Source organism: Equus caballus, chromosome 7 (assembly GCF_041296265.1).
Source record: "Equus caballus isolate H_3958 breed thoroughbred chromosome 7, TB-T2T, whole genome shotgun sequence".
NCBI classification, from domain to species: Eukaryota; Metazoa; Chordata; class Mammalia; order Perissodactyla; family Equidae; genus Equus; species Equus caballus.
In genome coordinates this window covers 6,391,165-6,413,685 of record NC_091690.1, presented here as the reverse complement: position 1 = coordinate 6,413,685, position 22,521 = coordinate 6,391,165, and the positions used below count along the sequence as shown (strand labels likewise).

Below are 22,521 nucleotides of genomic sequence, written 5' to 3'. Positions count from 1 at the left end.
AAATAAATATTTCAAGAAAACTGGTTCTCAGCCAGCTTGGGATCTTAGTGACCCTGGAGAAATCACTTCAATTTCATGGAGCTCAATCCCCACTCTGTGAAGTGGGGCTCGTAAAGCCAGTTATTCCATCTTTAATAGAGTTTTGTGAAAATCATACATCACCTGGGAAATCATCAAAACACTACACAGTGCATAGCACTGCTGCCATTCAGCAAATTTGCCCATAGATATCACTGGCTATGCAGCATTGAATTCCAGCTGGAGTTGCCCAACTTGGGAGGTGAAACGGCATGTGGGAGGCAGTATAAATGTAAGGGACTGGAAGAGCAAGGACTTTGGGGATAGAGCTAGATTTAAATCTCAGGTCCGTCATTTCCTAGCAGTGATCTGTGAGCAAGGTACGCATACAATGTCATTGAACCTAATTTTCCCTTCTGTGATAGGGGATCATAGCACATTCACTGTGGGGTTTGTAAGGATTAAATGAGAAATACCTGTAACATACCTCATATAGATCCTGGCCGATAACAAAACCCAATAAATGGCAATAGTAGTTGTTTTTATTAAAGTCATTATTAACTCTTGAAGTAGATACTTTTCTGGAAGTGACTTAGTCCCAGGCGCAAACTTCATTCCATGGGGAAACAGGATGAGCTGTGATGAGGCATTAGGAAGCAGACATATGTCCCCAAAGGAGGGCTGCTGGCTAGAACATTTTCCCAGAAAAAGACGTGTAAAAATTGTGTAAGAGCGCAAATGTGAAATGTTTGCTGTGTGCCAGTCCTAGAAAGGAAGGAAAAAAACCAGGCAGGAAAGAGTAGCAGAGGCGAAGAGGCAGAGAAGAGTTCTGCAAGGACTTGCTGAGGCAGAGCCGGAAACAATGCCACCTGGGCGTGGGATGCTGAGAAACCACAGGAGAGGATTAAGTGGTTCTATTTGAGAAAAGGAATTGGGCTGCGGTCTATGAGGAAGAGACAAAGAGCCAGAATAAGATAAACTGCCACAGCTCTGTTTATGAACCCAGAATAGGATATCAAAGTGGGCCCCACAGCAAAGGGCAGTTGTTCACACACAGATCTTTACAGCCATACCTGTGCAGGGGAAAAATATCAGAGTCACAATCTAATCCAGCTGGCATCCATGAGCAAGATAATGTGAGCCACGTCGACAACTTCAAATTTTCTAATAGCCACATTTTAGAAAAAGTAATACTGGTGAAATTAATTTTAACATTTTATTTACTCCACTATATCCAAAACAGTATTTCAACGTGTAAACAATGTAAAAATTATTAATGAGAATGTTAGATTTCTTTTTCTCATGCCAAGGCTTCAGAATCCAGTGTGTATTTTCTCTTACAGCACAAGTCAATTTGTGCTAGCCACACCCCAATTGCTCAATAGCCACGTGAGGCACATATTTGATCCCAAGGGCAAATGAATTCCATTCTCCTGAACTCCTAGGACGTTAAGACCTTTTGAAAGCCCAGATTCCTAAAGCCACAGAAGTACTTTGGAGACGTTCAGAGTGCAAGGGCCATCTGTACATTCCTGACAGGTTTTTTCCTAGCATCTTTCCTTGAAGTTAAGCAGTTTGACGCTCCGTTTAAAACCATCTTCCAATTCAACATTCACTGAGGACTGACTTAGTGCTTGGCCTGGACGGGTTAATCGTGGCGCGTGTTCTAGCCACTCTCCCACTCTAAGGGAAACTGCCTTACCCACGCCTTCCCCTTCAGGCCCAAGGCAGCTTTATGCACCCACTTCTTCTTCCTATGCCTTCTCTGGCTCGGGTGATGAGGGGTGGGCACAAGACTCCATGAACCACTCGATCCATCTATGTGGTCACTTGGTGTGGAACAGCTCCCCCAACCAGAGACAGACCATTGTGGACTAGCTGGACCAATCAGATCCTCTGTTAGGACTATAGGCATAGAATCAGTCAGCCACTAGGGAGAAGCATCAGATGAAGACACACGCAAGAAGCAGAGACAGCGATAATAATACTGAGTTTCCAGGCAATCCTTAGGCTTCTTCAGCTTCCTCTTTGATCTGTTTTCCAGATCAAGTTTCCAAAAACCATTTCACTTTAACAAATCAATTCTCCAGTTGAAACAATTTTGAAAACCTCCTATGGGAACGTCTCCAAGTATCCCAGGTTCCTGGGACTCCACTGGAACCTTCTAGTACCAACCACATTCTAGGCTCCTGAGGCACAACTGTTTTGCTGTTTCTGATTTTCCATGAGATTCCCATATTTTTTATCACGATTAGTTTACAAGAATCCCTTATGTGGTGAGGAAGCCTGAATGAGTCTATAGCTTTCAACAAAAAGCCCTAACATAGAGATGGATGGTCTCACACACATCGACCAAAGCTCTTTTCCACCACTCCCCTCTGGACTTGTGTGCACTCAGTCTCATGCCAATACTTAGCCTGACAGAAAAGTGATGAAATTACTTTGGATTGTATTCACACGTAATTATATTCTGAAAAGATCTCATCACAGTGGCCTTCTGGGGACCCATTTAAGCCTCACGTCATCTACAGCAGCAGTTCTCAACCACGACTGCACATTAGAACCACCAGCAGTGCTTTTAAAATATGCTGATGCCCAGGCCCTCTCTCTGGGGCAAGTCCCTGAGCATCTGTTTTTCTTAATTACTCCCCATGTAATGTTTACGTGCAGCTGGCATCAAGAGACACTGATATACAAGATACACCTTTGTACAGGCTTGGGTTTCTGGCAGAGAAAACTATATACTGTTTTTATTTATAAAAGAAATGCATATTTGTTTTTTAAGGAATACATTAAAAGTGGGGAATGATCTAAAGTGAAAAGTAAGTCTCAATCATCAATAGAATCCCCAACAGGCCCCCTCCTTAGAGGTACCTATGGTTTCCTGTGTGCCCTTCCAAACATTGTCTATGTCTATGCCAATATGTACATGTATACATATGTAAACATGTACATATTTGTATATATGCACATATACAAATATATGTATAGACATACATTTTTGTATATTTATGTATATATTTATACACACATATGTGTGCATATATATGTAAATACACACACACAGTCATACATACATAAACACCCACACACATATTTCTTTTTCCCGTGTCTGGCTTTTTCTCTTACTAATATATCTTGTTTATTAGCCTAGAAACTTTTGATAAATAAAAATAATGGCAGAATTTGAGAGGATATTTACTTTCCCAGATAATACAACAAATTATAAAGTGAATGTAATTAAAAGTGTGATTTTGCTGCTAGAATAGATAAATTATTTGTTTGAATAAAATAAAAAGTTCAAAAAGTAACCAATGAAATCGATTTCTTATTTGAAAAAATTGGCATTTCAAGTCAGTGGGGAAAGGATAGACTATTTAATAAAAACTGTTAGGATAATTTGCTATTTTTTAAAATGGATTCTTATTTTACAGTATATATAAAAATAAATTCAAGATGAGTTAAAAAAATCTAAGCAATAAAAGCAAATTCCTAAGCACATTAGAAGAAATCATTTTATTCTGTAGTGGAAAAAACTTTACTAACACATGACATCTGGAGCAAAGAATAGACAGATGAGACTACATAAAATTTAAAACTGCTCTAAAATGAAAGACACAGTAAAGAAAAGTAAAATAAAAATGAGTGAATGGTTGGGGCTGTCCCGGTGGCATAGTGGTTAAGTTCACGCACTCCGCTTCTGCTGCCCGGGGTTCGCCTACTTGGATCCCAGGCGCGGACCTGCACGCCGCTTATCAAGCCATGCTGTGGCAGGTGCCCCACATATAAAATGGAGGAAGATGGGCACAGATGTTGGCTCAGGACCAATATTCCTTAGCGAAGAGAGGAGGATTGGTGGTGGATGTTGACTCAGGGATAATCTTCCTCAAAAAAGTGAAAAAAGATGAGTGAATATACAACATGTATAAAAAAGATTAATATTCATACTATAAAAAAGTTTCATGTAATAAGAAAATGACAACCAAAAGAACGATAGACAGGCTATGAACTGACAATTAACAGATAAACAAACATGAACTGTAAACGTATGAAAACATGTTCTATTCCAATACTCAGAGAATGCAGATTAAAACAATGCTGACTTTTTTTTCATTCATCACATTGTCAAAATGTTTTAAAAGATAACATCAAAAGATGGTGACTTTTCGAAGAAACGAGTATTCTCACACTTTTGTAGAAGAATAAATTGATACAGCCTTTAAAATGGCGATTTGGCGTATTCTCTAACATAAAATTCACGTGTCCTTTGATCCAGCAGTTTCACTTCTAAGTATCTATCCTACAGAATACAATTGCAAAACAAGTAAGCACAAAGATATATATGAGGCAACATTCCTTGTAATGAAAAAAAAGGAAACACTTGAATGTCACTCAATAAATAGTTAAATAAAATAAGGTATAGTTACACCGTAAATCCTATTCAGCCATTAAAACAAATAAGGTGACTCCATAAGAACCGATATAAAAAGTGGCAATAATAATGTGAATTGCAAAAAGCCAGGTGCAAAACAATTTATAAATAGGACCCAATTTATGTAAAAGAAAGAAATACACACACACTCACACGTTTCTAATCACATAGAGAAAGGGCTAGAAGGAATAGCAAACTTTTAATAGAGCTATTTCTAGGGAAAAAAAGAGAGATTTCAAGCTTGGGAGTACGATCAGGCTTTAAAGGAAACAGTCATTTGACATCACATACTTTAAATCTTTTTTACAATGCATATTTATTAATTTTGTAATTTTTTTAAATAAGAAAAAAGTTTTCTCACTTTTAATTTGTGCTTCTTAAATTAGGAGTTTATCTTCCTTTCTTATGTTTATTGGTCATTTGTATTTCTTTTCTTCTGAAAAGCCTGTTCATGTACTTAGCCCATTTTTACTCAATTTCTTTTTATTTTATTGAATGTTCTATTTAAATTTTAAGAAAAATATGTTTTGCTATGTTACATAGATATTGCAAATGACTTTTCCATTTGTCATTTGTATTTTGATTTCATTTATACTGTTTTCATCATATATGATTCATTAACATTTTATGTAATTAAATGTATCGATCTTTTTCTGTTTTGTTTCTGGGTTTGGTGCCATGCTTAAAAAGGTCTTTCCTACTTCAAGATTGTTAAATAATTTACACATTTAAAAATTATTTTTATTGTTTAATATTAATATATGTTTTTATTAATCTGGAATTTATTTAGAGACAGGGATCCAGCTTTATCTTCCTTTCCAAATGGCAGCCAATTCTCCCAACACCACTAGGTTGAAATGCTACATTGCCATGTTCGTTGGGTCTATTTCTGAACTCTTTACACTTTTCCATTGATCTTTCTATGTTGCACCAGTATTTTGATTATTGTATGTTGCTACATGCTTTCATATCAAGTTCCTTCCTTAATACCTAATTCCTTCCTCATGTTTCTCTCTTCCCCAGAAATTGCCTGGCTCTTCTCATTTTTTTATTTTAAAAGTTTACTATTGGACAAGATGTTACAGACTCATGTTTCCCTCCTCCTCTCCTCTGAATGTAACTAAACATCCTGGAAATAACTCAACAGATGAGCATGCAATGACCCTAAAAGATACAAAGAAGAAGGCTGACTGGCTAGAGACCTCAGGACTTGAGATATCATGGTGATTTCCTTAGGTTTTCTTTTCACCTTCCAGATATCTCATACTAGGCACCAGAGAGGCCTACAACCTGAAACCATCAAGAGGCATAGAATAAAAAGCAAGCAAGAAAGGCCTTCTCTCTCTGGCCAAAGGCCAGGGAAGGGATGAGCCCAGCAGAGACCTAGTGGAAAGATATATCCCTTGACCCCCATGCAGGGCGGTACCAGGACCCAGAGACTGATCTGTTTGCAGCAGCAATGATGGTAGAGCGGGCTAACTCACTCTCCACCCCACCTCTGCTGGCAAGATTTACCTTCCTCAGTGTCAACATCAGCAGGATCCCCATCCCCCACTCAGAATCGCACTGGTCCTCATCTGCATCAGCATCAGTAGGGTCCCTTTCCCATACCTGAGACAGCAGATGGGCCAGTCTATCCTTGGAGGCAGCATCAGCAGAGCTTGAATCGTGATCCATCACCTGCCCCACACTCAGCAAGCAGCCCAGTAGGCACTTGCAGTAATAAAGCAGGAGCCAAATTAGCACCAGAAGAACAAGATCGCTTGTATCAGCATTGCTAGAGCTCTAAGAACAAATTGTCATTGGAACTCCAGCTCACAAAAGTCGGTCAGGACCTACACTCTAAGTCTAAATAGGGTGAGTGCCTGCTAAAATCAAATATTTAAGTAGGGTCAAGAGTCTCCCAATATAATATCCAACATATCCAAAGTACAATTGGAAATCACTCATTATACCAAGAACCAGAAAAAACACAACTTGAATTAGAATAGACAATCGTCCAATGGCAACATTGAAATAAATCAGATGGTGGAATTATCTAGCAAGGATTTTAAAGCAGCCATTATAAAAATGCTTCAATAAACAATTACAAATTCTTTTGAAACAAATAAAACAACATAAAATCTCAGCAAAGAAATTGAAATTATAAAAAAGAACCAAATCCAAAATATAGAGTTTAAATATATGATAACAGAAATAAAAAACTCACCAGATAGGAGGGAAATAATAAAGACAGCAGAAGAAATAAATGAAACTGAAAACAGGAATGCAAGAGAAAAAATTGGTGTAACAAATAGCTGGCTATTATAGGAAAAAAACTCAATAAGATCAAGAAACCTCTAGCTAGATTGATAAAGATAAAAAAAAAAGAAGACACAAATTACGAACATCGAGAATCAAACAGGAGATATTGCTACAGATCCTATAGCTGTTAAAAAGATAATGGAAATCTACAGACAACTTTACACTCTCAAATTAAACAACTTCAAATAAATGGACTAATGCCTTGAACATAGTAAACAATGAAAGCTCAGCCAAGATGAAATAGATAATCTGAATAGTTCCACAATCATTAAAAAAATCGAAGTTATAATTAAAAAGCTCCTGAAAAAGGAATCTCTAGGTCCAAATAATTTTCCTGGAGAATTTTTACCAAGCATTTAAAGAAGAATTAACACCAATTTTACATGATCTCTTCCAAAATGCAGAAGAGAAGGAATCACTTCATAACTCATTTTATGAGGCCAGTATTACCCTGATTCCAAAATCAGACAAAGACAGTATAAAAAAGGGAAAACTATAAATCAGTATGGCTCATTAACTGAGATGGAAAAATTCTAAACAAAATATCAGTAAGTTGAATCTAGTAGTTCTTCATAAAAAAGAATAATACAGCATGACCAAGTGGAATTTTTTCCCTGATAGACAAAGTGTGTTCAATATTTAAAAATAATTCAAACTCAACCCACCCTATCAACAGGCTAAAGATGAAAAATCAGATGATCATATTGATTGATGCAGAAAAAACATTTAGCAAAGTCAAACACTCATTCGTGACAAAAACTTTCAGCAAACTAAGACGAGGGAAACTTCCTCAACTTGATCGAGAGCATCTACAAAAAATCTACAGTTAACATCGTACTTAATGGTGAAAGAAAGACTGAATGTTTTTCTTCTAAGATCAGGAACAAGGCAAGGATGTCTGCTCTCACCACTCTTACTCAACATAATACTAGAAAGCCAGTGCAATAAGGCAAGAAAAAGGAATAAAAGTCATATATATTGTAGAGGGGAAATTAAAGCTGTCTCTATTTGCAGATGTCATGATGGTCTACATAGAAAATTCCAAGGAACCTACAGGAAACTAGAACAGATAAATGAGTCCATCAAGATTGTAGGATTCATATCAACACACAAAATTAAATGCATTTTGGAGAGATATTGATCAAAGGGTACAAACTTTCAGTTATAAGATGAATAAATTCTGGGTACCTCATGTGCAGCTTGGTGACTATAGTTAATAATAGTGTATTGTATACTTGATATTTGCTAAGAGAGTAAGATCCAAGCTCTCTCAACGTTCTCACCAAACACACACACACACAAATGGTAACTATGTGAGCTTATTGATATGCTCATTAGCTTGATTATGATAATCAATCACAATGTATATTAAATCAAAACAGCACATTGTACATCTTAAATATATGCAATTCTTATTTATCAATCATACCTCAATAAAGCTGGGGAAAAAAGAAAAGGAAAAAACACAGCTGGTGGTAATGCAAAAGGCTGTGGCCACTCTGGAAAATAGTTTGGCAGTACATTTTAAAACTAGAAATGGACTTACCATAAGACCCAAATATTGCAATCTCAGACATTTATCCCAGAGAAATGGCAATTTATGTTCATGTAGCAACTTGCACAAAAATGCTCATAGCAGCTCTACTTCAATAGCCCCAAACTGGAAACTACCCAAATACCCTCCAGTGGGTAAATGGGCGAGTGATTAAACTATAGTACATCCATACTATGGAATACTACCCAGCAATAAAAAAGAACCAACTACTGATACATGCAACGATGTGGATGGAGCTCAAGAAAATTATGCTGAGTGGGAAAAGTCAAACTCATGCATATAAATACTACATGATTCCATTTATATAAAACTCCTGAAATAAAATTGTATAGATGGACAACAGATTAATGGTTTCAAAGAGTTAGGGATGGAGGTTAGAGACCAAGGGGTAGTACAAGAGAGTTTTGTGGTAATGGTATAGTTTTGTACCTTGATTGTGATGGTGGTTACATGAAGTTAATATGATAAAAATTGGATACAATTATACACATATCCACACACAAATGAGTACATGTATAGCTGATAAAATCTGAGTAAGTTCTGTGGATTGTACCAATGTTGATTACCTAGTTTCGATCTTGTGCTATAGTTATGCAAAATGTTAACAATGGGGGCGGCCAGGAGAAGCAGGCACACACTCACAGATCCATAAATATTTCATAATAGAAGTTTTTTTAAATACACAAATCAGCTATTCTTTAACAGTGAGAACATTTGCATTATTCTTTGTTTAAACAATCCACATGACTAGACCAACCATAAATGTAATGAGACAAGTCTGCCTAATGTCAGTTCACAGATTAAAGTTTTAGTAACTCTTATTCACAAAGTATAAATAAAGCAGGAGAACTTAACACTCACATTTTGCTCTTAAGAATTATGTTACCCTTCACCCTGACTGTTCTACCAAAGTGATGACATCTCTAAACTGGTAAACTTGACATTTCTGGAGCACCATGGGCTCAGGATCCCCACAAAAGTCACCTAATGTCAATTTCTCCTTAAATAGAATTTAAAAAATAATCATAGTTAAAATGTATTGAGTAGTGGACTGCTCAACTACCTGCTACACAGTGGAAGGTAAGAAGAGGACTCACCAGAAATGAGACAGTATGGTCTTAGTTCATATTGCTTAAGATATCGGAGAACTAATGCACAGTTATGCTTTTTAAGCCTTTGGAAATATACTTGGGGGACAATAAGAGAAAAAACTTGGCAGTAGAATATTCAGAATATAAATATTCAGGCTGCTTTAAGTATTTGTTAAACGCTTATCTTGGGCACCTGTAGCGTGACTGACTGACTGAAGCTCTGGGCTTGCCAGGGAGTCTGTAGCTTTGGAACTTGTGACAACAGTACCACCAGTGCGACTCCGACACTCTCTCTACCACTGCTGTTAACCGCTATTTATTCAGCATGATGCATGAGGCACTGTGGTAAGTACCTGACAAGTACATCTCGTGTAATCTTCATGAGAACTTTGTGGGATGGCATTATTATCCAGATTTTAAAGATGAAGAAACTGAGAAGAGAGATGACTAGATACTTTCCAAGGTCAGCCAACTAGAAAATGTCAGAATCCAGATTGGAATGCAGGTCATCTGATTTCAAAATTCATGCTGTACTCACTAATCCATGTATCTTTCCTGAGGCCTGCTTGAAGCCCTCCTCTTTGCTGCCCTTTTCTAGGGGTCCCAGTTGCTTTTCACCAGACCTCGGGGCTCTGGGCATTTCCTTGTTTCACGTTTTTTCTGCTCTGCCTGCTTTCCCCAACAAATTCCATGTGGAGGATGGAGCAGAGCCAAAAGCGCAGGTAAGTATGAATAGTTAGCTGGATACCTGGTGGAGGCAGATGATGACAGAAGTGTGTGTGTATGTGTATGTATGCATGTATGTGTGTAAGAGAAATTTTTTTCACTGATTTAGTTTAAGAGGAAAACTAGTTAGTAAAGTAATTGAGTCTCTTTCTCTTTGCCTTTTTAATGAAAACATTTTCTTCCTTAATGGTCTGATAATATGCACAGACAAAGAATTCTCTGGATAGATTCTTCTATTCCACACTCCCTGGGGGCTTGATCTAGGCTGGCTTCTGAGTAAACAAGACTACCATCTTGTTCCAGTTATCTTTATCTGAGTAACAAACCGCCTCTAAACTTAGGTAATACAAACTGTTCTGATCTCTCAGGGTTCTGCGGGTTGACTGGGCTGAGCTGAGCAGGTCCCACTCGGGGTCTCTCATGCATTTGCAGTCAGATACTGGCTGGGTCTGGAGTCATCTGAAGGCTTCTTTCCTGGAGACTAAATTTGAATGTTTGGGAAATCTGGGGCTGGTTGGGCTTCTCTCCGTGCAGCCTCTCCACCTAGATGGCTTGGGCTTCTCACAGCATGGTGGTCTCAGAGTAATTGGCAGTCATGCACTGTGGCTGGCTTGTACCAACTCATAAGAGCCGATTCTGTGTATTTCTTTCCATCCCTGCATTCAGTGCTGTCACTTTGGTAGTTTGAAATCAGCCATAGTGGGAGGGAGTATTTATATGGTGAAAACTGACACATGCTACAAATCAGGGCTCCCCCCTCCCTGCAGAGAGCCAGGTCACCTGTGCAGGACTTTACATGGTGATTGGCTTCCCCCAGAGTGAGTGGACCAAGAAACCCAGGAGAAAGCTGCAGAGCTTCTTAGAACTTAGCACGGATGTCCCCAAAGGTCGCTTTCTTCTTATTCTCTTGGTCAAACAAGTCTCGCCCAGATTCAAGATGAGGAGAATTATCCTCCCTGTCCCATGGAAGAGTAGCAAAGGAATTGTGTGATATAGGACCCGGCACACAGTAGGCACTCAATAAATGTTTGATGAATGAATGAGCAAAGTCACTTAAACACTAACCTGTACGACCTTGTCACTCTGAAAGTATAAAGCCTTCTGGGAAGTTCCACTTCAGCATCAGAGAGGCCAATGATTTTTAAGTTGCCAAAGAGCCTAAATCTAAAATTTCTTGATATAGATCTATTTACACTCCGTCTGAAGGTATTCACAGCCCTGTTTACTCAGCCCTCCCTGCTTATGTACTCAACTGGTACTGTACACATGACAATTGTAGATTGCTTGTCTCAGAGATGTTTTTATGCTATTTAAGTTTGCCTTACCTCCCTAAGCAAACTGCAAATTCCTTAAGAGAGTTCTTAGGCATTTCTTCACCACTCCTCTTCCTATCATGCCCAAACAGATCATTATACATGCACAGATGCACAAATACCTACAAGACGTATGATAATTAGAGATGATAAGCCTTAAAAGAGAAGGAAAGAAGGAAAGGAACTAAAAATTCTTAATTGCCATCTTTCAGAGCCTTCCATAAATGTTCTCGTTTAACTCCTATATTCACTCAGTGAAGCAGGTATTATTTCCATTTCATAATTGAGGAAAATGAGTCTGAAGAAAGGTTACCAATTTAGTCAAGGCCATGTTAGGAAGTGGAGGAGCTGGGATTCGAACATAGACCTGCGTGGTTCCAAGGCCGGAGCTTTATGCATTCTTCAGGCTGTCTTCCCACTGCAATGTACACCCCCATCTTCCCCCATTCTCTCTGCCTCCCTCCTTGAATTATCTACAAGAGTTACAAAAATGCTAATGCTTCTAAACCCCAGATAGGGTAATAACAGTTTCAAGTTCTGCGCTTGTAAAAAATGTTCTGTAATAGCTTGGGAAGACAAGAAGTTGAAAGTGTCTTCTATTAAGGAGAGAGTGAACCTGGCAGCAGGGAGCTCAGCTAAGAGGCGATTGCAATAACTTAGGCAAAGAGTGTGGGTGATTTGGACCAAGGTAGTGGTGGTGGGATGGAGAGGAGTGAAAAGTTTTTAGGGATACTAAGAAGACAGAATCACTGGACTAGTGACTGATGGATCGTGCAGGTGCTGATCGATCACTGTACATCATCCCTCTGGCTGGACCCAGAAGGTAAGCCTGGAGAGAGACAGCCCGGAGGGGAGGTTTCCATATTCCTGGAAGAAGATAAGGGCTTAAACAAAGAAAATAGCCACGGAAATGGGAGAATGGATGGATTTGAGAGACAATATGGAGGCAGAATCTGCTGGATGTGTTGATAAACTAGATGTGGGAACATGAGGACGAAGGAGAGGTCAAGGGTGAAGTCCAGAAATGTGTCATGGACAGACAGGTGCTTTTCTCTGAGCCAGGGGACACAGAAGGAGGAGTGGATTTCAGGTAATGGTGAGTTCCAGACATGCCAAGTCTGAGGTGAACGTGCAAGCAGGCACTGGTGGCCAGAATACACTTGCATTTAAAACAAAACAAGCATCTCTTATCTGGTGAGATTCTTTGTTCCCTTCAGAGGTTGTAGATGAACGCATGAGAACTATGTGTGGCAGGTTCCGTGTCCAGTAACAAAGGGGCTCTGCAATTCCCAATAGTTTCACTTCACAGTGGTTTAACTGTCTCTCCAAAAGCCCTTTATCACCCTGTGGGTGCCTCCATCATAACCAAGATGTTTTTATTCAGCCTTCCAAAGTTAAAAGCTGTATGACTCAATCAGTGACAGGGACTCATAGAACTCGTAGAAAGTGATGCAGGGAGATTTCAGTGGTCTCTAGGACCACAGGTATCCCTGTGCACATGCACACATGCACACACAGTAAAATTCTTCTCATTTTCTTAGAACTCGTATGGGCAGGCACTGAGACGTGTTTGCACACCTGTGGCCCACACAGCAGCACAGCCGTTGTCGACACAGGTCCCTGCGTGTCAGGACAGGGAGCCTGGGCCCTTTGTCTCCGCTACACTCGGAGGAAAAGGGAAGCATTCAAGCCAGCAAGGAGCAAATGAAGGCTCTCCAGGGAGCTGCTGCTTTTCTGTACATCAACCGTTATCATGAGACCCTTTAAGGATTCTCCCCGAAACACAAAGCCACTTGCTAGGGAGGCAAAGGAGGCAGGACAGCCCCAGCCCAAAGGAGACCACTTGTAGTTGCTTCACCAACGTTTTCGTGATACAACTCTTACAACAGGCACCTGAAACAGAGCCTGGATTAGATTTCCCTGCCCCCTGTGAGACCTCGCCACTGCAGCTCCGAGCTGAGTGGGGTTCTGCTCACCCAGCCCAGGGCCTGCCAGCCCACCAGGTGGACACCAGCTGTCTGGGAACCAGCCATCCTCCTCACCCAATCGAGTGTCCCCTGACCTGACTCCAACTTTACCCGGAGAGCCCTCCAAAGTCCCCCTCAAGGCAAGCTCTCCTGGAAGGAAAGCCACTAAATAAGAGCTTCCTTACCTGAGAGAAGGTCCTGGTGACCGGCCGTGGAAAAAAAAACAAGTTCTAATACAAGTGACAGGGACTCCCAGGGCAAATCTGTTGGTTTTAAAAGAAGAAAGGTGACTTCATCTCTGGTGCCGTGGAGTTTAAAAGAGCAACGAGTGCTCCCCGGCTGAGCCAAGTCTGCCTCATCAGTGATGACTCCATCCAAATTATGCAGCCACTGCCCAGACATGCTCAGCCTCCAGAAGGTGGATGGCTGGAATCCGATGAGCCCTGTTGTTTTGAAAGAGCTTCAGAAAGTCCTGAAGCACCGATCGCCGTAACCGGCACCGGGGCTAGAGACACTAGGCGCTTATTTTTCTGAGTCGTATCATTATCTCTCAAGAATCCGGTTGTCTGAAAAACTGCTCTCTGGGGAAGGAAGATAGATATTTAAACTTCTGGGAGGTAAAAATTCTCAGGAAGGGCGGGGGAGAAAGAAGCAAAGATATTTCCATCAGGAGGAGGGGCAGGAAGAAGCTGGAAATGAGCACATTGGTAAGAGGTTCTCAGAGCTGGTGGATTTGTAAGCATACAAAGGTGATAAAGAGGTGACGGTCTGGACCTGGCAGAGGGAAAAATAAATTAAACAATTTCAGTTAAACAAAAGGGATGAGTCAGTGTATGGAAAGAAAGTGTGATAGCCTTTCTAATGAAGCCAACCGATTTTTATTTTCTTTTTATTGAATATGGTACCACTCGACCCATTGGGGATCATTTGTAATATTAATATATCAGCTCAGAACATGTCCACCTTCCATCAAGAAGATTTGGGAAAAGAGACATTTAAGTAAGGAAATTTCTCTTTTGTACGTTAAAGGTGAGGCTGGAGCAATCAGATTTGTTACATGGGATTCAAGGTCACATCAAGCTACCCAGTAGGCCAGGCACCTCTCCTTATGCCACATCCTTGTGCTGAACTTTGGGCAGGACTTCTGGCTGTGTGGCCAGGGCAAGGAATGGTAATGGGTGTAACCTCTGTTGGAAGTGGGACAGAGGGTCGAGCGTGGCAGCCAACAGTCCTTTCTCTCACATCTCTACTTCAGGAGAGTGTAAGTTGACTCTGGGTCACTAGGCACATGTCCAACTTCCTGCTGAACTATTTTGAGGCTCTTTGGGATCTTCTTGTGTCAAGTTTTGCTCCAGAGAGAGTAAAACAAGAAAAATATCTTTCTATTTAGATGGAGGTATTCAGGTCCAACGTTAGAAAGGGCTTGTTTGTTTCTTTTAATTTTACTGAGGTCATAATAGTTTATAACATTGTGAAATTTCAGTTGTACATAATCATTTGTCAGTCACCATATAAATGTACCCCTTCACACCTTGTTCCCAATTCCCTCTCTCCTGGTAACCACTAAACTGTTCTCTTTACCCATGTGTCTATCTTGCATATGTGTCTTTCTTTGCCTGGCTTATTTCACTTAACATAATACCCTGAAGGTCCATTAATGTTGTCGCAAATAAGATGATTTTGTCTTTTTTATGGCTGAGTAGTATTCCATTGTATATATATATACACCACATCTTCTTTATCCAATCATCAGTTGATGGGCACTTGGGTTGCTTCCACGTCTTGGCTATTGTGAGTAATGCTGCAGTGAACATAGGGGTGCATAGTCTCTTTGAATTGTTGATTTCAAGTTCTTTGGATAAATATCCAGTAGTAGGATAGCTGGATTGTATGGTATTTCTATTTTTAATTTTTTGAGAAATCCCCGTACTGTTTTCCAGAGTGGCTGCATGAGTTTGCATTCCTACCAGCGGTGTATGAGGGTTCCCTTTTCTCCACATCCTCTCCAACCTTTTGTTGTTTTTTGTCTTGGTGATTATAGCCGTTCTAAGGGGTATAAGGTGATATCTTAGTGTAGTATTAATTTGCATTTCCCTGATGATTAGCGATGTTGAACATCTTTTCATGTGTCTATTGGCCATCTGTATATCTGTTTTTGGAAAAATATCTGTTCATGTCCTATGCCCATTTTTTGATGGAGTTGTTTGTTTTTTTGTGGTTGAGTTGTGTGAGTTCTTTATATACTTTGGAGATTAACCCCTTGTCAGATATATGATTTATAAATATATTCTCCCAATTGGTGGGTTGTCTTTTTGTTTTGTTCCTGGTTTCCTTTGCCTTGCAGAATCTCTTTAGTCTGATGAAGTCCCACTTGTTTATTTTTTCTTTTGTTTCCCTTGTACAAGTAGACATGGTATTCAAAAGATCCTTTATCAAGGGGTTTTTGAACTTAGAGATTTAAGAAATGTCAACACGGCTTATAAAAGGAACTTGCAAGTCTTCTGTTTGGGGTGTAAATAACGATAGAAGTAGAAGAGGAGCAGAGTTTCATCAATGTCAGATGAAAGAGAAAGAGCAGGGGGTGCCGACCAGGTGGTGTAGTGATTAAGTTGCATACTCGCTTCGGCGGCCCAGGGTTCTCAGTTTCAGATCCCAGGCACGGATCTACACACTGCTCTTCAAGCCATGCTGTGGCAGTGTCCCACATACAAAATAGAGGAAGACGGGCACAGATTTTAGCTCAGAGACAATCTTCCTTGAGCAAAAAGAGGAAGGTTGGCAACAGATGCTAGCTCAGGGCCAATCTTCCTCACTCAAAAAAAAAAAAAAGCAGGAGCCATTTTTTTTTTTGTTCATCATAGCCTTCTCAAAGCCTAGCACAGAGAGTAGCACACAGTAGGTGCTCAGTAGAGAGAGAGAAAATGAGGTCAGACAGCTCCTTCCTGTTCCAGATTTCTAGAACGTATCTGTTGAGAACTCTTAAAGTCACCCTCTGGTAAGCAAGGCAGGTAAAGAGAGCATGAGCCAGTGAGTCTTATGGGATGCAAGAACTTGGCCCTTTGCTTTGCCTTAGCTCCCAGGTTCATTGCCAACATTAGCAAAGAAGCCAATTTCTGGATCCAGGAGCCTCCTTTGTCTGCTCTGTTCCCCTGTACACCAGGTAGACACCAGTGTCTTCCCAGGGCCAGGACTCCATTTCATAGGCAATCTGCCAATTATCTTCAATTATCTTTTATTCCCAACATTCTATCATAAAATTGTCAAACTTAGATGCTAAAAGAATTTTACAGTGAACACCCATATAGTCACCACATAGTTTCTTCAACTGACATTTTACTATATTTGCTTTATCATTTATTGATTATCTGTCCATTCCTCTACCCATCTAGCAGTTCGTTCAATTATTTCTGTTATTGTGTTTCAAAGTAAGTTGTAGATACTAATACATTCCCCCAAAATACTTCAATGTTATTAACCAGAGTTCGATATTTGTTCACCATTCCTTTTTTCCTTTCAGATAAAATTCATACACAGTACAATGCAAAAATTGTTAGCGTATAATTTGATGAGTTCCTATAAATGCCTACACCTGTGCAATCCAAACCCCTATCAAGGTACAGAACATAACCATCACCCTAAAATGTTTCCCCATGTCCCTTCCCGGGAAACTCCTGCCTCACTCCTAGAGGGGACCAATCTTCTGATTTTTTCACCACAGATCAGTTTCACCTATTCTACTACTTCGTATAAATGGAATCATACAATCTGTATTCTTTCGTGGAAATTTTTGTTCACTCAGCATGTTTTTGGGATTCATCCATCCATGTTGTTGTTTGTATCAGTAGTTGGTTTCTTTTCATTGATGAATAGTACTTTACTGTATAAATAGGCCACAGTTTATCCAGTATCCTATTGACGGACTCCTGGTTTTCCAGTTTGGGGCTATTATGAACAAAGCTAATAAGAACATTTTTGGACGCATCCTTTGTGGACAAGTGTTTTCATATCCCTTGAGTAAACACCTAGGAGTGGAATTGCTGGGTCTTACGGTAGATGTGTATTTAATTTATAAGAAATTTGGAGATCTTTTCCAATGTTTTCATACCATTTCCCCCTCCTACCAACAATGCATAAGAGTTTTAGTTGCTTTATATCCTTCCGATAACACTTGGTGTTGTCAGTCTAATTTTAGCCATGCTGGTAAATGTGGAGTGGTATCTCCCTGTGGTTCTAACTTGCATGTCCTTGGTAACTAAAGATGTCGAATGTTTTTTATGTGCTTATTGGCCATTCATTTACCATCTTTTGTGAAGTGTCCATTCAAATCTTTTGACCATTTTTAAATTGAGCTGTTTGTCATTTTGTTGTTGAGTTTTAGGAGTTCTTAGTATATCCAAGATACCAATTCTTTGCCAGACACATTTTTGCAACTATTTTCTCCTGCCCTGTGGCTTGCCTATACATTTTCTCTCCCTCTCTTTCTGTTTTTGCTGAGGAAGCTTTGCCCTGAGCTGACATCTGTTGCCAATCTTCCTCTTTTTGCTGAGGAAGATTCACCCTGAGCTAACATCTGCTGCCAATCTTCCTCTATTCTGTATGTGGGTTGCCACTGCAGCATGACCACTGACAGAGAAGTGGTATAGGTTCACGCCCAGGAACTGAACCTGAGCTGCTGAAGCAGAACCCACCAAACTTAACCACTAGGCCCTGGGGACTGGCCCGCCTATACATTTTCTTAAAGATATTTCCTCTAATGAACAGAGAATTCATTTTTATTAACTCTAAGGTTTTCCTTTTTTTTTTTTTTTGGTTTTTGTCTTCCCCCAAGTCACAGAGATATTCTCCCACGTTTTCTCCTGGAAGTTTTATTTAGCTTTTCATTTAGGTCTATGGTCCATCCAAACCGATTTTTTAGATAGTATGATTTAGAGCAAAGTTAATCTGTTTCCATATGAGCATGTAGTTATTTCAGCACCATTTGTTGAAAGACTTTCCTTTTCCAATTGGGTTGTTTTGACATCTTTGTTGAAAATAAAATAAACATACAAATGTGGGTCTATTTCTGGGTTCTTTATTCTGTTCTATCAATCTGTTTGTTGATTCTTGTGTCAGTACCACACTGTCGTGATTATTATAGCTTTAGAGTAAGTCTTGATGTCGAGTAGTGTAAGTCTACAACTTTGACTTTTTTCCAAGACTTCTTTGAATATTCTAAGTTCTTTATAGTTCTATAGAAGTTTTAGAACCAGCCGGTCAATTTTGACTAAAAAGCATTGTAGAATTATGATTAGGATTGTACCGAATCCATAGATCAGTTTGATATTTGCCATCATAACAATACTGTCTTTCAATCCATTAACTTGGTATACCTCTCCATTTATTTACATCTTCAATTTCTCTCAGCATTGTTTTGTCGATTTTCTCTTTGTTATTGATTTTCAGCCTGTGTTTTTATTTTTGCTTTATTCTCTTTGTTTTTGATATTAATCTTTCTTGGTTTTATTGAGGTTTTAGAGTCTGTAAATATATGTTTCAGCAAATTTATGAACTTTTCACTTGTTATTTATTCAAATACCTTTCTGTGTCACTCTTTCTCTCCTCTCCTTCTGGGACTCCAATTATATGTATACTAGACCTTTTAATATTGTTGTGAAGATCTACAAGTCTCTGTATATTTATTAAACCTCTGTTCCTCAGATTGGATCATTTCTGTTGATCTATCTTCTAGTTCACTGACTTTTCCTTCTTTCATCTCCCTTGTGCTTTTGAGCACATCCATTGAGTTTTTATTTGAGATGTTTATTTTTCAGTTCTTATATTTTCATGTGATTATTTTTCTATGGTTTCTATTTATCTGCTAAGATTTTCTATTTTTTCACTCATTATGAACATATTTTCCTTTACATATTTGAGCACAATGTGCATATGTGTAGTTAGTGATGACAACTTCTTTAAAATTCATGTCTGCTGGGGCCAGCCCCATAGCTGACTGGTTAAGTTCACATGCTCTGCTTTCGCGGCCTGGGGTTTCACAGGTTCGGATTCTGGGCACAGACATGGCACCACTCATCAGGCCATGCTGAGGTGGCATCCCACATGCCACAACTAGAAGGACCCATACCTAAAATATGCAACCTTGTACAAGGGGGATTTGGGGAGAAAAAGCAGAAAAAAAATTCTTGTCTGCTAATTCCATCATCTAGGTCACCTTAGAGTTGATCTCTGTTGTTTTTCTCTTTAAAATGAGTCATGTTTTCCTGTTTTGTTGTATGTTGGATAATTTTGGAGTGCATCCTGGTCATTATGAAAGATGTGTTGTAGAAAGTCTGGATTCTTTTATGCTCTTCTGATAAGTATTGACTTTTATTTATTCAGGCCTGTAAAGTTGCTGAACTCAAACTACAAAATCCTATCTTCCCTGTAGCAGCTGTAATTTCCTCTCAGCTCTTTTAGCTGTACCTGGGGTTATTAAAGTCTGCCTCTCCCATATATAGTTCAGGGATCAGCCAGAAATCTGGGCAGAGTTTATTCATAGAGCGCAGGGCTTCCCCTCTGCCCTGCATATCACAGACAGGGCCCTGTTCTTAGGCTAAAAGCCATAAATCAGGAAACTCACGCCATGCCAGTCTCTTCTTCCAATGGTTCAGTCTCCTCCAGATCTGCCTATTTTTGTTCTCTCTTCAATATCTTCAACTGGTTGTTCTCCTGTTTTGTCCAGAGTTTATAGCTGTTATCTATTAGAGGCCTGGTCCAGTAGGAACTACTTGGCCATACCAGAAGGCTTCAATTATCTTTTGAGTCATCTAGTTTACCTTCAACAAGGTAGTTCATAGCTCTTTCCTGAGATAATAAAGATGTTTCACTTCAAGCACCACCTCAGACTGATTGATAATGTTGAAAAGATACTGAGCTTCAGCAGAAAGGGGTGACATAGTTAATAAGCAACATCTGCCTTAGACACAAGAGGGGAAGTGTAAGCCAGATATTTGCAGTTTATGTTATCGTTATTTACAGAACAATATATAATACTCAGCCATATGTACCAACTAGAACACCTCCTTGAAGTCAGAGCACTGTATTTGCTTGTTGGATGGTTGATCTCCATTGATGTAAACCTCATGAGAGCAGAGCCTGTACTTGTGAAACACACTCCTGTATGTCCAGTGTCTATCATGTGGAATACAGGGGGCTCTCGGTAAATATTTGGTGAGTGAATGAAAATAGTATCTGATCAGGACACATCCCAATCTGGTATAAATTATCAGTGATCTATCCCTGAAAAAGCAGACAATTTAGGAAAACCTAATCCAGTTTAATTTGTGTTTTAGCCTTACTTTTAAAAATTATATAACCATGTGGAGAAACAGAGAACACAGATTAGCAAAAGTAAAATAAATAAAATCACCCTATTACTCACCCCCCAGACATAACCATTATGTATTACAATTTTTTTTCACAAAGGTTTTGCTGGCCTTCAAATTTTTATTCTCAACGTTGGATGCATATTAGAATTATCTGGGCAGCTTTGAAAAGTCATGATGTTCATGCCACACTCCAGGTCAAATAAATCACACTCTTAGGAACTGAGACCCAGGCACTAAGTTGTTAAAATTCCCAAGCTGATGCCAGGATGCAGTCAAGAAGACCTAAAGATGTCCCAGCCAGGACTTATCAGAGGTTTTTCTGATGTAATTTCCTTTCTCCTATAGGACATAGTCCTTGCTCTCCAGGAGGGTTCAGAAAAGGCAGGGCTTGAAGCAATTAAATACGAAACAACTAGAAATCAAAAGGATGCCAAACATACATAACCAGGGCTAAACTGCATCGAAGCTGCGAGTTAAGTGCACCAGGACAGACGCTCCCGTGTGCAACCAGAGGCGGACGCACCTGTACCTCTCGCTCCTTGGTGGAGCCCTCCCAGTTATATTGAGGGAGACTCCTCCCTCCATAACGGTTTCCAGCAGCAGGTTGGAGAAAGGAGCACAGGGGCACATTAGAATGACAGGGGATGCTGATCCTGCCCCTCCCTTCTTTGAAAATTTCTGCTTTATTGACTTCTAAGTCCCCAGGTTCCTGGCTCTGCCCCTCTTCGTAGGAATGCTGTTTCAATCCTTTGCCCGACTTCAGAATTTGAGAAGACCGTTCTCAACTGGAGAATCTTCTGTGGAAAAGCGCCATTGCTGGTCAGGAGCCCTGCCGGTCTGGTGTGGAACCCGTGTGAGTTAGGCACAATCATCTGTCACCAGCCCCGTTCTCCAGCTCGCCCCAGGGGAACTGATCAGCAACAAAGCTCTGAACCTAGTTCTTGACAATAGAACAGAACACAACAGAAGCTGCCAGGAGATTGCAAAATACCTATTCTTAGGCCCTGCTCCTGAACAATTAACTCAGAACCTCTGAGTGATGGTGCCCCAGCATTGGTATTTTTGTCAAGGCTTCCAAAAAAATTAGGATATGACCCAGGGTGAGAACCATCAGTGAGGCCACTTGGTGGTCCATCCTCATGGGTTGTAGGTAGATTTGAAATCTCCCTTCCTGTTATTTCTGGAGGCAGAATAGAGGAAAGCACCAGGCCTTATGTTAAATAGGCTACAATTTCAATCTCCTCTTTGCTGTTTACTGGCTGTGTGACATTGGCTAAGTTACTGAACATCTCTGACATTCCATTTAGTTAATGGTAAAAGTGACAAAGTAATAGAACTTGACAATGAGACTCAATGAGACACCATATAAAAAGCAACTGGCACACAGTGTGTACCTGATAAACATCCTCTGCTTTCCTCCCTGGACCTCCCCGCCCCCCCCCCCCCCCCCCCCCTTAGCATTGCAAGAAGAGCTATGGGCACTTCTGGCTTAGTTTTGTGCTATTTCTCCTTGATCTGACCATGACCATGACGTCAGCCTGGATTTGCAGCCCTGGTCCCTGGATCTGGCATTCCATCTCAGCTTCTGAACTTGATCTAGCTCTTCTTCCCTGCCTTGCAGGTTCCCAGCCCACTTTCCATCAACTGTTTTTGTTGCTCAGCTCTAAGCCCCAAAGGGATGGTTTCTAAAAGTAACTGGCCCCATGTTGCTCCAGCTGAGTATTAGCACCAGGTGGGGGTGGGGTTAATTT

At 40.0% G+C, this 22,521-nt stretch overlaps 1 protein-coding gene across 8 annotated transcripts in view; it reads right to left on the bottom strand.

Moving 5' to 3' along the window:
- Window positions 1–14,112, bottom strand: part of AMOTL1 (angiomotin like 1) — a 155,577-nt gene extending 141,465 nt beyond the window's left edge. For 5 of the 8 annotated variants that reach the window (XM_023644679.2, XM_023644681.2, XM_023644677.2 and 2 more), the window contains exon 1: window positions 13,592–13,921. The gene's annotated coding sequence lies outside the window, so the exon portion shown is untranslated. Of the gene's footprint in view, window positions 1–13,591 lie in introns of all 8 variants that reach the window. The other 3 variants (XM_023644674.2, XM_023644676.2, XM_070272638.1) reach the window with 3 other exon arrangements.
- Between the last annotated feature and the right edge of the window lie 8,409 nt (window positions 14,113–22,521).